The sequence below is a fragment of the Helianthus annuus genome, chromosome 5 (genome assembly GCF_002127325.2).
Source record: "Helianthus annuus cultivar XRQ/B chromosome 5, HanXRQr2.0-SUNRISE, whole genome shotgun sequence".
Taxonomy (NCBI): domain Eukaryota; kingdom Viridiplantae; phylum Streptophyta; class Magnoliopsida; order Asterales; family Asteraceae; genus Helianthus; species Helianthus annuus.
Genome location: NC_035437.2, coordinates 51,816,466 through 51,831,435, shown reverse-complemented (window position 1 = coordinate 51,831,435; position 14,970 = coordinate 51,816,466). Strand labels below are relative to the sequence as shown.

Sequence of the window (14,970 nt, the reverse complement as noted above, 5' to 3'; positions counted from 1 at the left end):
AAAACGTTTTGATAAATTTTGATTGCTTACCTTATAAATGTAGACTATTTATTTGGTAAACATAACAAATTTATGTTAAGATTTTATTTGTTTCTAATAATTGTTATAGCTTTTAAACTTTATATTTCAAATTTGTTATTTTTTGGAATCTTCTAATTGTTATCTTAAATTTCATATATTTATATATGATAATTAGTAAGTATTTATTTCGTTCCTCATAAGGTACTAAAAAGTATTGCAAATAGTACAATTGATCCAGAAGTTGTACTATTATTGTTGATCACACATAGTTCAATTTACAATAAACAAAATTTCTAAACTGTAGTACTAACTGTTTCGGATATTGTTAGACTGTGGCTTGGATTTCTGATGAGTATTCTAAATTCCATGGCTACTCGCCCGCTATTGTCAAAGGAAAACCAATAGTGAGTATAAGTTAATATATCTATATAGCATGCTATCAATATATTTGAATATCTAGATAATTTATATCAACATTCTAATTACCAGGAGCTCGGTGGATCACTTGGAAGAGAGGCTGTAACCGGTCGTGGTGTTCTTTTTGCTACAGAAGCCTTGCTTACTGATCATGGGAAGTCAATCAAAGGTTTGACTTTTGATTTTCTTTTTATTAGATATACTTAATATAATTGTGTATAACTTTGCTTTTGATCTTTTGTTATTTAATTGTTTTGAATGTCGTGTGATTATTAAAAAAAAAGTAAAAAAATATTATTTTTTCTATATTATAATCAAATTAAAATTTAAATTGTGACAGTATTTTTGGTAACTTGAAAACGTAAAAATAAATGTGATTTAATTTATTTATTTTTGTATAATTTTCAAATATAACATGCTTCAATCTTTCATTTTTGGTAAGATTTATTATGCTATCACTCAAAAACGTTTTGATAAATTTTGATTGCTTACCTTATAAATGTAGACTATTTATTTGGTAAACATAACACATTTATGTTGAGATTTTATTTGTTTCCTAATAATTGTTATAGCTTTTAAACTTTATATTTCAAATTTGTTATTTTTTGGAATTTTTTAATTGTTATCTTAAATTTAATATATTTATATATGATAATTAGTAAGTATTTATTTCGTTCCTCATAAGGTACTAAAAAGTATTGCAAATAGTACAATTGATCCAGAAGTTGTACTATTATTGTTGATCACACATAGTTCAATTTACAATAAACTAAATTTCCAAACTGTAGTACTAACTGTTTCGGATATTGTTAGACTGTGGCTTGGATTTCTGATGAGTATTCTAAATTTCATGGCTACTCGCCCGCTATTGTCAAAGGAAAACCAATAGTGAGTATAAGTTTATATATCTATGTAGCATGCTATCAATATATTTGAATATCTAGATAATTTATATCAACATTCTAATTACCAGGAGCTCTCGATGGATCACTTGGAAGAGAGGCTGTAACCGGTCGTGGTGTTGTTTTTGCTACAGAAGCCTTGCTTGCTGATCAAGGGAAGTCAATCAAAGGTTTGTCTTTTGATTTTCCTTTTATTAGATATACTTAATATAATCGTGTATAACTTTGCTTTTGATCTTTTATTATTTAATTGTTTTGAATGTCGTGTGATTATTAAAAAAAAGTAAAAAAGTATTATTTTTTCTATATTATAATTAGGGGTGTGCATGGGTCGGTTTGGGTCGGTTTTGACCAAAAACCATAACCATAACCGTGATATCGGTTATTGGATAACCATAACCATAACCGATCGGTTATGGTGGTTATGGTTATTCGGTTTTAATGGTTAGAGCGGGTCGGTTATGGGTGGTTAACCGTGTATTTAGCTTAGCGAAAAAAAAAAACTTAATTTTTTAACATGGAATAAATTGTTATTGCATATTTGTATATATTAGTAGATTACATAGTATTAAAAAATACATATAATCTATAATGTTAATACCCCGAATATTCAAATAAAGTGTTATGATACAATCCATAATTCAAATAAACATATAACCAAAACCACAAAATAATATGAAAAACCAATAAGTACTAAAAATCTTCGGTCAAAAACATCAAATATTAAAAATATGGTGAAAAGTCCTAAATCCTACAAAGATTTATTACATGTCGGTTCGGTTCGGTTATGGTGGGTATGGAAAAAATGATAAACCATAACCGACCCGCTACATTCGGTTTTCAAAAAAACCATTAACCGACCCACTGGTTTTTTATTTGGTTCGGTTTTTTCGGTTCGGTTTTGTCGGTTAATTCGGTTATGGTTCGGTTAATTCGATTTTTTGCACACCCCTAATTATAATCAAATTAAAATTTAAATTATGACAATATTTTTGGTAACTTGAAAACGTAAAAATAAATTTGATTTAATTTATTTATTTTTGTATAATTTTCAAATATAACATGCTTCAATCTTTCATTTTTGGTAAGATTTCTTATGCTATCACTCAAAAACGTTTTGATAAATTTTGATTGCTTACCTTATAAATGTAGACTATTTATTTGGTAAACATAACAAATTTATGTTAAGATTTTATTTGTTTCCTAATAATTGTTATAGCTTTTAAACTTTATAATTCAATTTTGTTATTTTTTGGAATCTTTTAATTGTTATCTTAAATTTAATATATTTATATATGATAATTAGTAAGTATTTATTTCGTTCCTCATAAGGTACTAAAAAGTATTGCAAATAGTACAATTGATCCAGAAGTTGTACTATTATTGTTGATCACACATAGTTCAATTTACAATAAACAAAATTTCCAAACTGTAGTACTAATTGTTTCGGATATTGTTAGACCGTGGCTTGGATTTCTGATGAGTATTCTAAATTCCATGGCTATTCGCCCGCTATTGTCAAAGGAAAACCAATAGTGAGTATAAGTTAATATATCTATATAGCATGCTATCAATATATTTGAATATCTAGATAATTTATATCAACATTCTAATCACCAGGAGCTCGGTGGATCACTTGGAAGAGAGGCTGTAACCGGTCGTGGTGTTGTTTTTGCTACAGAAGCCTTAGCCTTGCTTGCTGATCATTGGAAGTCAATCAAAGGTTTGACTTTTGTTATTCAGGTATGGTTTATAATGAAAAGTTAATTTTATATTTCCTGATATTGTAACTATTTTTACAGGGTTTTGGCAATGTGGGATCTTAGGTAGCAAGGCTGATACACGAAAGGGGTGGTAAGATCATCGCGGTTAGTGATGTTACTGGAGCTGTAAATAACCCAAATGGTCCTGACAAAGTATCGTCTCTTATATATATTTATTAAATATTGAATCCCATGCCGAAAGAGGATATATTATTTAATCAGATTAAGATTAATATGAGGACATATGTTTTTAAAGACATAAGTCCTAATAATGGTAAAGAACAAATTGTTACGTCTAGCTTTAAGATTCACTAATGTTGGAAAATCAAGTATGAATAAAAGTTGGGATCTTCATGGGTCTTTAAAAATCTAAACGGATCTGATTTCTTTGTTCAAAAAGAGAAAATGCAGGCGATGTTAAAGCCAAGTTCATCATAGAAGCTGCAAATAATACAATTGATCCAGAAGCATACGAGGTACCATTCCCGTTTAGATTCTTTGATCCGTTGGAAACTACATTGTAAATTTCTAATAAGATATGTTTTCTTTCTAAAGATTTTGTCAAAGAAAGGAGTTGTAATACTTCCGGATATATATGCAAATGCTGGAGGCGTGACTGTTAGCTACTTTGAGTTAGTTCAGGTACATAATAGCTATGCAGTTAATGCGGTAAAATATCGGATATAGGTCAAGGACCGATATTTAAAATATAGGTTATCTCGGTGAGATATCGGTAAATTCAATATAATGCAGAATTTATATATATAGCAACTTAACACCAATAATCAGTGATATGTCAGTCAAATATCGGTCAATATCGCCGATAACCAAAGGTACCGATATTTTGACCGATATTTGACGTCGATATTTTAGTAAGGGACCGATATGACTGATATAACCGATATATCATCGATCTGCATAGCATAATATAAGGAATAAGAATGGAACTTATAGTCCATAATTTGTTTTTTTTTTGTGGGAGCCTCTCTTTTGTCTAATAACGACACTTGCTGTAAACAAATTTTCTAAAAGACCTCTCATCAATAATTTTGTGGACGAGTTAAAGAAGATTAGACAAGTAGTGTAAATCTACAGAAACAACAAAATTGGCATTTGTTTCTCATCTTTGAAGAAATATAGTTATGCAAAAAGGGAAGTGTTAATCAAATCACAGGTTTAATCTTTAAGACAACTATTGTTTGAGTTTGGTGGCAACCCATAAGCTTGACCAACATGATTATTGTCACACCCCGAAATTATCAGAGCATTGGCGTGACTGGACTGGTATCTTCATTGCACAGCGGAAGCAAATAAAGCTAAGACTTCTAGAAATTGAACGCCACTAAGTACTCGACTCTTTATGGTCCTCCTATTCCAACCGTTCCATTGTTTGAAAAGTAACCTGAGAAAGAAACATGCGAAAAATCAACATAAAGTTGAGCGAGTTCATAGTTTGGTTGTAAAAGATTTGAAGTAAATCTTTTTGAATAACCGGTTTTTGAAGTATTGTTGAGAAAACGAATTTTAAAATCATTTTCTTGTACAGATCATGTATTCATGTATAAATCATGTTTTCATATATAAAACAAATATTCATGTGTACACCACGTACCTATGTATAATTCACTTTTCTCTTGAGTACCCCACGTACTTCAAGTATAATTCCCGTTTTCTTGAGTACCCCACGTACTTCAAGTATAATTCAAGTTTTCTTTTATGGTATGAATTTCATGTAATTAAAGTATTCCTGTAAGTATCAGGATTGTTAATGGGTTGCAAAGCCATTAACATGTGACACGACATAGGAAGCCACCAAACCTTAGGCATTTAATTGGTATATTCTGAGACACAAAAGCACTACTCGATACTCGCCCTCATCGAGAGTGTGGCTGCCCGACACCCGTTAGATCTAACCTTTTGTTCTGCGGTCTAGGTATATTGTTGATTAATGGTGCTTCTGTACCCTATTCGTGACACGATTCCTCGCATCATTTTTCATAGCGCATCCTACTTGGTACTCGTTTCTCACCAAGTGCGCTTCCCGTATTCTTATATCACATCACACTTGGTACTCGTTTCTCACCAAGTGTGTTTCTTGTATTCTTATATCGCTACACACTTGGTACTCGTTCTCACCAAGTGTGCTTTTTATTTTTTATATTTTCATACCATAACTCACGTATTTTTAAACTCTTGAATTTGTATTTTCAGAAAAATACGCTTGTTTGGAAAACCGGTATAAATCATAAGTTTTTCGTAAACCATTTGTGTTCTTTGTAACATGGTTTAAAAATATATAATTCTTGTATGCTTTTTGCAAAAAGTGCATGTCTTTCCACCCCGAAAACATTTATAAAAGTGTAAAATGTGGGGTTATGAACTCACCTGAATATTCCTGTGCAAAGCTAGCTAATTTACGACTTCTTGATGTCGTTTCCAAGGCTTGACTTGCTAGCGTGCATTCTACAGTATTCCTAACACGGAATATCTAATAAGTTTCTAATTTTTGTGGTAACAAATCTACGTGTTACCGAGCTCTACCGAATCGCTAATTGAATGGTTTGTCTGTAAGTTATGACGGTAAATGAACGACGGTAACTAAACTATGTGTCGTTTAGGCGTTTGTAATAAATATAAAAAGTTATATTTTTTTCTGCGAAAGTATCATCGAGTTGTTTGAAGTTTGAAATAAATATACAAACTATATTTATTTTTCTAAAAGAATTCGTGTCGTTTATAATTTCAAATAAATACATAAACTATATTTATTTTAGCAAAACAATCGTCGTGTCGTTTGATATTTGAAATAAATATAAACAATATTTATTTTGATGAAACGAATTCGTGTTACGCGATGCTTGAAATAAATATATATACTATATTTATTTATAGAAGGATTCGAGTTTATGTTTGAAATAAATATATAAATTATATTTATTTTTACAAAAGGATTCGTCGAATTTCCGAAAAAAAACAACTATGTTTGTTGTTGTAAATAGTTTCCGAATCGTTGTTTTCGTAAGGTGTGAAGTGTCGTCGAAAATAATTTTATATTTGTAAAAGTCGCTTTTCAATAATTGTCGTTTTTCAACCAAGCTCATTTTGTTTTATAATTAAAACTTGTTTTAGTTTTACGGATTTTCTCGAAAAACGGGCAGAGTTTCCTCTGTTTTTGAACGTCCTGACAACAACAGTTGTCGTTATTTATCAAAGTTCAATCAACAATATACTCAATATTAATATCAATATGTTAATTTTCATCATATGTATAAAATGTAAACCATAATCAATACGAATCAGTGCGAGCTCGTTCACGACATTAATAAAAATCTTAAAATTAGTGTAAATAATATTCGTTCTAAACTTTTACCGAGTCTTTCGCGTCGAGTCGTCGAACCGCCTAACGGAGTTGACCGGGTCAACTGAGTTGACCGAGTCAGCTCTTGTTGACTGAGTTGAGGCGAGATGAACCGAGTCGAGCCGAGTTTGACCGAGTCAAGCTGAGTCGGACCGAGTTGAGCCGTTTATAACTGAGTCGAGCCTGAATCCGATGGGTTTGACCTGAGACTCCATGAAAACCCAAACCAGAGATGAAATCTGAACCAAAGTGACATTGACCCAAAATAAGACCCGAAACAAGCCTACACCCGTAACCAATCTGACCCGAAACTGAAGACCCGAGTTACTTACCGGAACCATCATCATCACTGTCACAGAATCGTCGGAGAACTCAAGAACACCGCCGCTGCCGACTCCTCCACTGCCGCCGCCGCGCCGCTCCCTTTTTCACCGCTCTTTCTCTCTCTCATCGCTCCTCTCTCTCCGTCTCGTCTCTCTCTCTCTCTCTCTCTCTCTCTCTCTGTTGTAGCCGCCGCACACCACCACCAGACGGTGGTGGTGGTCCGTTTCATCTAACGAGGAAGGGGGGCTGCTTGCAGGTTGACCGAGCCACCGAACCACCGGCAGCCGGTCGGTTAATCGGCTCCGGCGGTCGGATCCGTGAGGTGAGACGAGAGATGAGTGAAGGGGGGTGTCTCGCCTGAAAAATCGCCAGCATCAACACCAGTTCCGGCTCCAGTCTTCGTGCCAGTAGATCGAGAGGGTGAGAGCAGGTTGTGTGTGTGTTCTTAGGGTTTGATTTGGGTTATGTTTGTGAGAGTTGATTTTTCTGTGGTTGTATATGAAACCGAGAGAGAAGAGAGTGAAATTTGAGTGTGTATTTGGTTTGTGTTTGTCTGGGCATACCACCGAGAGAGAGGGATAGAGGGTGATTGAGTGTATTGGTTTAGTTGAAGATGAGAATGAGGGGGGTCAAGTTCGGTGTATTAATAGAGGGGAGGGTTCTTATTGTCTTTTATGCACTCAAACTACCTTATGGTTATATGTTTTATCCCTTTGACATAAAATCTCTTGCATAGATTTAATAGGATTTTGCAAGATTTGGTAAATATTTTGCTTAGATTTGTAGGGATTTCTAGAGATCTCATAAGATCTAATTTATTGTGCAGGTTTAGGCTTGTGGGTTTTGGGCTTGGGCCCGGGGCCCACAAGTCCATATCATGTGTAAGTGGTCTGTAATTACTACGAGACCCGGTATCGCGACCCAAACTTCGTAAGCATAAAATATTTGTGCAACATCCATATTTGTTGGCGTTGTCAGTATTTCGTACGGTGTCAGTCCGTTGTTGTTTGATGTTCCGCAGATCCCACGCGAATCTTCACACGCGTACTGTAAAGTCGTATAGACGTTCCTAGGCACTCCAAAGACCTAATTAAGTTTATTTGCGCTGTAAACACTATTTATTATTGCGTAATCACCTGTTAATCACATAATTAAGCGCGTAGATTACCGGTTGTCACATTCTCCCCCTGTTAATGAAATTTCGTCCTCGAAATTTAGACTACGTTAACTCCTTAGAGTTACGTTATATGTAGGTAATTACGAATAGTACCAGAGTGAACGATCATGAAATCGATTCAAGACTTATTCGAATGATATGAATTCAAGGACGTATCGCAAAATGCAAATGAATTCTAGAAATGATTGCATCCAATGAATGAATTTAGATTTCAACAAGCTCAAATGTAATAGTTTGCATGAAACGCTCGATCATGATCAGCCCAAGCTGCAAGTTCTACCGACGCCACAAGGTGTCGTAGTGATCAAGAATAATTCAATAATAGTGGTGATTAAACAAGCATCACCTGTGTTTGAAGTCAAATGAAAGCGCAATAATAAATCGGAGCGGATTTAATCTAAATAAATAAATAAATAATTAAATCCGTGCATGAGATTAGCGCAAGCTTCAATTTAGTGAAAATGTCACCTCAAGGTGTCGAAATCAACAAACGACTTAATGGAGCCGTAGACCAAGCAAATCTACCACGACTCAGAACAATGAAACGCTTGTTACAACGAATTCGAATATGATGTTTTCAATACATCATATGGTGTCATGAATTGAATAGGCGTAATGAACAAGTTCAAACAATTGAATTTGACTTCGACGCAAGCCGACAAGAAATACTTATATCGACAAGAAACTTTCGGCATGGTCACAACGAAAACCATGTATGTAACTTGAAAAGAAAAGGGATTTCAAGAAAATGTGTTGACCTGATAGCGAAGAAGCCAGCAATTATAATAATGCAGGTCATTCGAATCACAAATCGACAATTAGATTTAGCGAAACAATATTTGAGCTTCAATGAAACGCTTTATTCGAAACGAAACCACATGCGTAACAAACGATGCATGCGTAACATATGAATTTTCAAGAAATGAAGCAAATGAAAATTCGCTATAATGAAGAAGTTATTGTGATGCAATGACCATTAAGAGGAGTAGAGATGCGAAAATCTACTCAGTGAATGTGAAAGTCGAAATTTCAATAAAAGAAATTTAAGGACTTTACCTGAGGTTGCATGTGATAACCAGTTGTTAGGTGACATTACCATGGAGTCAAACATAGCGTACTTGTCATTATTCGGATAGGGGGGGATACGGTGACTTGCGTCTTTTCCTTAGCATGACTCGTGTCGTTTGCAGGACCGCGTGCCAAACTGCCGCTTCCTGATCGATAGTCGCATGTGACGTACTTCAACCTCCGTTGACGTATAGCTTAAGTCTCACGTATACCTGTGCGCTAGCGTTTTGTTATGCGTAGGCTGCCTGCTCGGGAAGTTAAAATATCATAGACGATATGTATAATTGAGTGTGCCCGAATTAATATTTGCAGTTCCTACGTGATGACCTTTAATGAACTTTCACATAAGTTTCCGAAGGTCTTAAATGCATGTTTCCTAAACTCTCAGGGTTTTGTGTGCCGTATGCGACTGTTTGTGTACCGTGTCTAAAACACCACCATAGCGTTTGTTTGAAAACAAAATTTTGACTGTCGTTTTTCGGCAACGGTTGGAGACCATATTCGAGTACTATGCGTTCTGTATGTATTCAGGTTTTAATATTCTAAGTTCCCAGAGGATAGTGAGGTTAGAGCCCAGGTATTCCTACGGAAAACCCTGTTCGCTGTAACCTATAGCTCTGATACCAATCTGTCACACCCCGAAATTATCAGAGCATTGGCGTGACTGGACTGGTATCTTCATTGCACAGCGGAAGCAAATAAAGCTAAGACTTCTAGAAATTGAACGCCACTAAGTACTCGACTCTTTATGGTCCTCCTATTCCAACCGTTCCATTGTTTGAAAAGTAACCTGAGAAAGAAACATGCGAAAAATCAACATAAAGTTGAGCGAGTTCATAGTTTGGTTGTAAAAGATTTGAAGTAAATCTTTTTGAATAACCGGTTTTTGAAGTATTGTTGAGAAAACGAATTTTAAAATCATTTTCTTGTACAGATCATGTATTCATGTATAAATCATGTTTTCATATATAAAACAAATATTCATGTGTACACCACGTACCTATGTATAATTCACTTTTCTCTTGAGTACCCCACGTACTTCAAGTATAATTCCCGTTTTCTTGAGTACCCCACGTACTTCAAGTATAATTCAAGTTTTCTTTTATGGTATGAATTTCATGTAATTAAAGTATTCCTGTAAGTATCAGGATTGTTAATGGGTTGCAAAGCCATTAACATGTGACACGACATAGGAAGCCACCAAACCTTAGGCATTTAATTGGTATATTCTGAGACACAAAAGCACTACTCGATACTCGCCCTCATCGAGAGTGTGGCTGCCCGACACCCGTTAGATCTAACCTTTTGTTCTGCGGTCTAGGTATATTGTTGATTAATGGTGCTTCTGTACCCTATTCGTGACACGATTCCTCGCATCATTTTTCATAGCGCATCCTACTTGGTACTCGTTTCTCACCAAGTGCGCTTCCCGTATTCTTATATCACATCACACTTGGTACTCGTTTCTCACCAAGTGTGTTTCTTGTATTCTTATATCGCTACACACTTGGTACTCGTTCTCACCAAGTGTGCTTTTTATTTTTTATATTTTCATACCATAACTCACGTATTTTTAAACTCTTGAATTTGTATTTTCAGAAAAATACGCTTGTTTGGAAAACCGGTATAAATCATAAGTTTTTCGTAAACCATTTGTGTTCTTTGTAACATGGTTTAAAAATATATAATTCTTGTATGCTTTTTGCAAAAAGTGCATGTCTTTCCACCCCGAAAACATTTATAAAAGTGTAAAATGTGGGGTTATGAACTCACCTGAATATTCCTGTGCAAAGCTAGCTAATTTACGACTTCTTGATGTCGTTTCCAAGGCTTGACTTGCTAGCGTGCATTCTACAGTATTCCTAACACGGAATATCTAATAAGTTTCTAATTTTTGTGGTAACAAATCTACGTGTTACCGAGCTCTACCGAATCGCTAATTGAATGGTTTGTCTGTAAGTTATGACGGTAAATGAACGACGGTAACTAAACTATGTGTCGTTTAGGCGTTTGTAATAAATATAAAAAGTTATATTTTTTTCTGCGAAAGTATCATCGAGTTGTTTGAAGTTTGAAATAAATATACAAACTATATTTATTTTTCTAAAAGAATTCGTGTCGTTTATAATTTCAAATAAATACATAAACTATATTTATTTTAGCAAAACAATCGTCGTGTCGTTTGATATTTGAAATAAATATAAACAATATTTATTTTGATGAAACGAATTCGTGTTACGCGATGCTTGAAATAAATATATATACTATATTTATTTATAGAAGGATTCGAGTTTATGTTTGAAATAAATATATAAATTATATTTATTTTTACAAAAGGATTCGTCGAATTTCCGAAAAAAAACAACTATGTTTGTTGTTGTAAATAGTTTCCGAATCGTTGTTTTCGTAAGGTGTGAAGTGTCGTCGAAAATAATTTTATATTTGTAAAAGTCGCTTTTCAATAATTGTCGTTTTTCAACCAAGCTCATTTTGTTTTATAATTAAAACTTGTTTTAGTTTTACGGATTTTCTCGAAAAACGGGCAGAGTTTCCTCTGTTTTTGAACGTCCTGACAACAACAGTTGTCGTTATTTATCAAAGTTCAATCAACAATATACTCAATATTAATATCAATATGTTAATTTTCATCATATGTATAAAATGTAAACCATAATCAATACGAATCAGTGCGAGCTCGTTCACGACATTAATAAAAATCTTAAAATTAGTGTAAATAATATTCGTTCTAAACTTTTACCGAGTCTTTCGCGTCGAGTCGTCGAACCGCCTAACGGAGTTGACCGGGTCAACTGAGTTGACCGAGTCAGCTCTTGTTGACTGAGTTGAGGCGAGATGAACCGAGTCGAGCCGAGTTTGACCGAGTCAAGCTGAGTCGGACCGAGTTGAGCCGTTTATAACTGAGTCGAGCCTGAATCCGATGGGTTTGACCTGAGACTCCATGAAAACCCAAACCAGAGATGAAATCTGAACCAAAGTGACATTGACCCAAAATAAGACCCGAAACAAGCCTACACCCGTAACCAATCTGACCCGAAACTGAAGACCCGAGTTACTTACCGGAACCATCATCATCACTGTCACAGAATCGTCGGAGAACTCAAGAACACCGCCGCTGCCGACTCCTCCACTGCCGCCGCCGCGCCGCTCCCTTTTTCACCGCTCTTTCTCTCTCTCATCGCTCCTCTCTCTCCGTCTCGTCTCTCTCTCTCTCTCTCTCTCTCTCTCTGTTGTAGCCGCCGCACACCACCACCAGACGGTGGTGGTGGTCCGTTTCATCTAACGAGGAAGGGGGGCTGCTTGCAGGTTGACCGAGCCACCGAACCACCGGCAGCCGGTCGGTTAATCGGCTCCGGCGGTCGGATCCGTGAGGTGAGACGAGAGATGAGTGAAGGGGGGTGTCTCGCCTGAAAAATCGCCAGCATCAACACCAGTTCCGGGTCCAGTCTTCGTGCCAGTAGATCGAGAGGGTGAGAGCAGGTTGTGTGTGTGTTCTTAGGGTTTGATTTGGGTTATGTTTGTGAGAGTTGATTTTTCTGTGGTTGTATATGAAACCGAGAGAGAAGAGAGTGAAATTTGAGTGTGTATTTGGTTTGTGTTTGTCTGGGCATACCACCGAGAGAGAGGGATAGAGGGTGATTGAGTGTATTGGTTTAGTTGAAGATGAGAATGAGGGGGGTCAAGTTCGGTGTATTAATAGAGGGGAGGGTTCTTATTGTCTTTTATGCACTCAAACTACCTTATGGTTATATGTTTTATCCCTTTGACATAAAATCTCTTGTATAGATTTAATAGGATTTTGCAAGATTTGGTAAATATTTTGCTTAGATTTGTAGGGATTTCTAGAGATCTCATAAGATCTAATTTATTGTGCAGGTTTAGGCTTGTGGGTTTTGGGCTTGGGCCCGGGGCCCACAAGTCCATATCATGTGTAAGTGGTCTGTAATTACTACGAGACCCGGTATCGCGACCCAAACTTCGTAAGCATAAAATATTTGTGCAACATCCATATTTGTTGGCGTTGTCAGTATTTCGTACGGTGTCAGTCCGTTGTTGTTTGATGTTCCGCAGATCCCACGCGAATCTTCACACGCGTACTGTAAAGTCGTATAGACGTTCCTAGGCACTCCAAAGACCTAATTAAGTTTATTTGCGCTGTAAACACTATTTATTATTGCGTAATCACCTGTTAATCACATAATTAAGCGCGTAGATTACCGGTTGTCACAATTATTGTTTGGGTGTGTGGGTGGTAGGTAGTCAGTTTACAAGTTAAAACGTGTCTGGGTCAAAAAGTTTGATTTTTAAGTATGAGGCCGAAACATATTGGGTTGGGCTGGGTTGGGTCACTTCACATGCACATTTTATTTATTTATTTTTATTAATGATAATGATAAATGTGTTAACTGTGATTACAAATATCATATTATTAAAATAGTCATCTATGTTTTTAAGTAAATCTACTTAGGAGGTTTATTGCACTTGAGTACACCTTTTGGATGACTCGTGACCTGTTTGACCCATAGTTTCCTTTTCCAGTTACCAAATTAGCTCAACCTACCAGATATAAAACATTATCTAGATCGACCTATTTTTTGTGAAAATTTATAATATTTTAGTAATCGATTTTCAGGTGAAGATGGAATAGTAGAATCGTTGTCGCTTCAGTTTTTCCGTATCTTATTGTGTGTTTCCCCTTATCTGTATGTTTCCCCTCATCGCAATGACTATAAACAAAAGTCAAGGACAATTTCTATCAACAGTTGGATTGTATTTCAAATATTCAGTTTTTCACATGGTCAGCTTTATGTTGCGTTATCTAGAGTCAAAAGCATAGCCGGTGTGAAGTTGCTTATACTAGACAAAGATGAGAATGTAACGAGTAAAACAACAAATTTAGTCTACAAGGAAGTTTTTTTCCGGGATTTAATAATTTTCTGTTTGTTTCTTCCAATGTATGCGTTTGTACAGAATATTATACTTCAAAGTAAATAATATGGTTTTTGATGAAGCCGCGCATCGCGCGGGCATTAACCTAGTACTAATAATAAAAAGGTATAGTTAAAGCCACATGGCATTCTTATACTAAAACAAAAGCCTACTTAATGCCACATGGCATTATTTCCTTCAATTCACTATTATTATTATTATTATTATTATTATTATTATTAATTAATACAAAACAAAAAAAAATCCTTAACAACTTAATACTAATAAATATTTTATCGTTTACTTAGATAATGATTATTTACTTTTGACTTATCTAAAATATATAGTTAGTTATTAGTAATAATTCTACTTATAATAAACAATTTCAAATAATATCAATGTGACAACACCTAGTTATTCTTTAAAAGGATTTTTTTTACTATATGTTTAAAACATCTATTAAATAAATTATTATTTTATTATTCTAATAATAAAAATGGTAAAGAATAGGTTAATCCAATATTTGAAAACCAGTTTACTTCCATGCTTTGAAAACACTTTTAATGTTATTAGACCCGTGTAATAAACGAGTTTAAAGATAGAATATCTTCATAATAATTTTGATGTAAGTCTACACCCACCGGATGTCCTAAATAGAGTTATATTTTTAGGCTTGCCAAACCATTGATAATTACCAAAGGTCAGTGTTCCAGTGACGTTTTCAAGAAATATTAATAAGAATAATGGTTTATGTAATGAAACTCGACTACAGGTCCTATCACTGGGTGATCAAGTTATTGAGATACTCATATTATCCGGAAGTAATACTGGAACTTGAACGTTTATCCCTAAATTTCGTTTAATATTGCCAAATAGAAGGATTCCATTTAAATTAAAAAGAAGACAGTTTCCTCTCGCCCTATGTTTTGCGATGACGATAAATAAAAGTATTGGACAATTTCTATGTAAAGTTGGTTTGTTTTTAAAAGAATC

General features: G+C 34.8%; 1 long non-coding RNA gene across 1 annotated transcript; it reads left to right on the top strand.

Annotated features, from left to right (window-relative positions):
• The first annotated feature begins 1,228 nt into the window (after positions 1-1,228).
• Positions 1,229-13,960, top strand: LOC110940782. The gene is made up of 7 exons (XR_002593534.2): positions 1,229-1,326; positions 1,412-1,510; positions 2,801-2,875; positions 2,961-3,063; positions 3,143-3,579; positions 3,659-3,745; positions 13,682-13,960. It is a non-coding gene; the product is annotated as an uncharacterized LOC110940782 (long non-coding RNA).
• Positions 13,961-14,970: the final 1,010 nt, after the last annotated feature.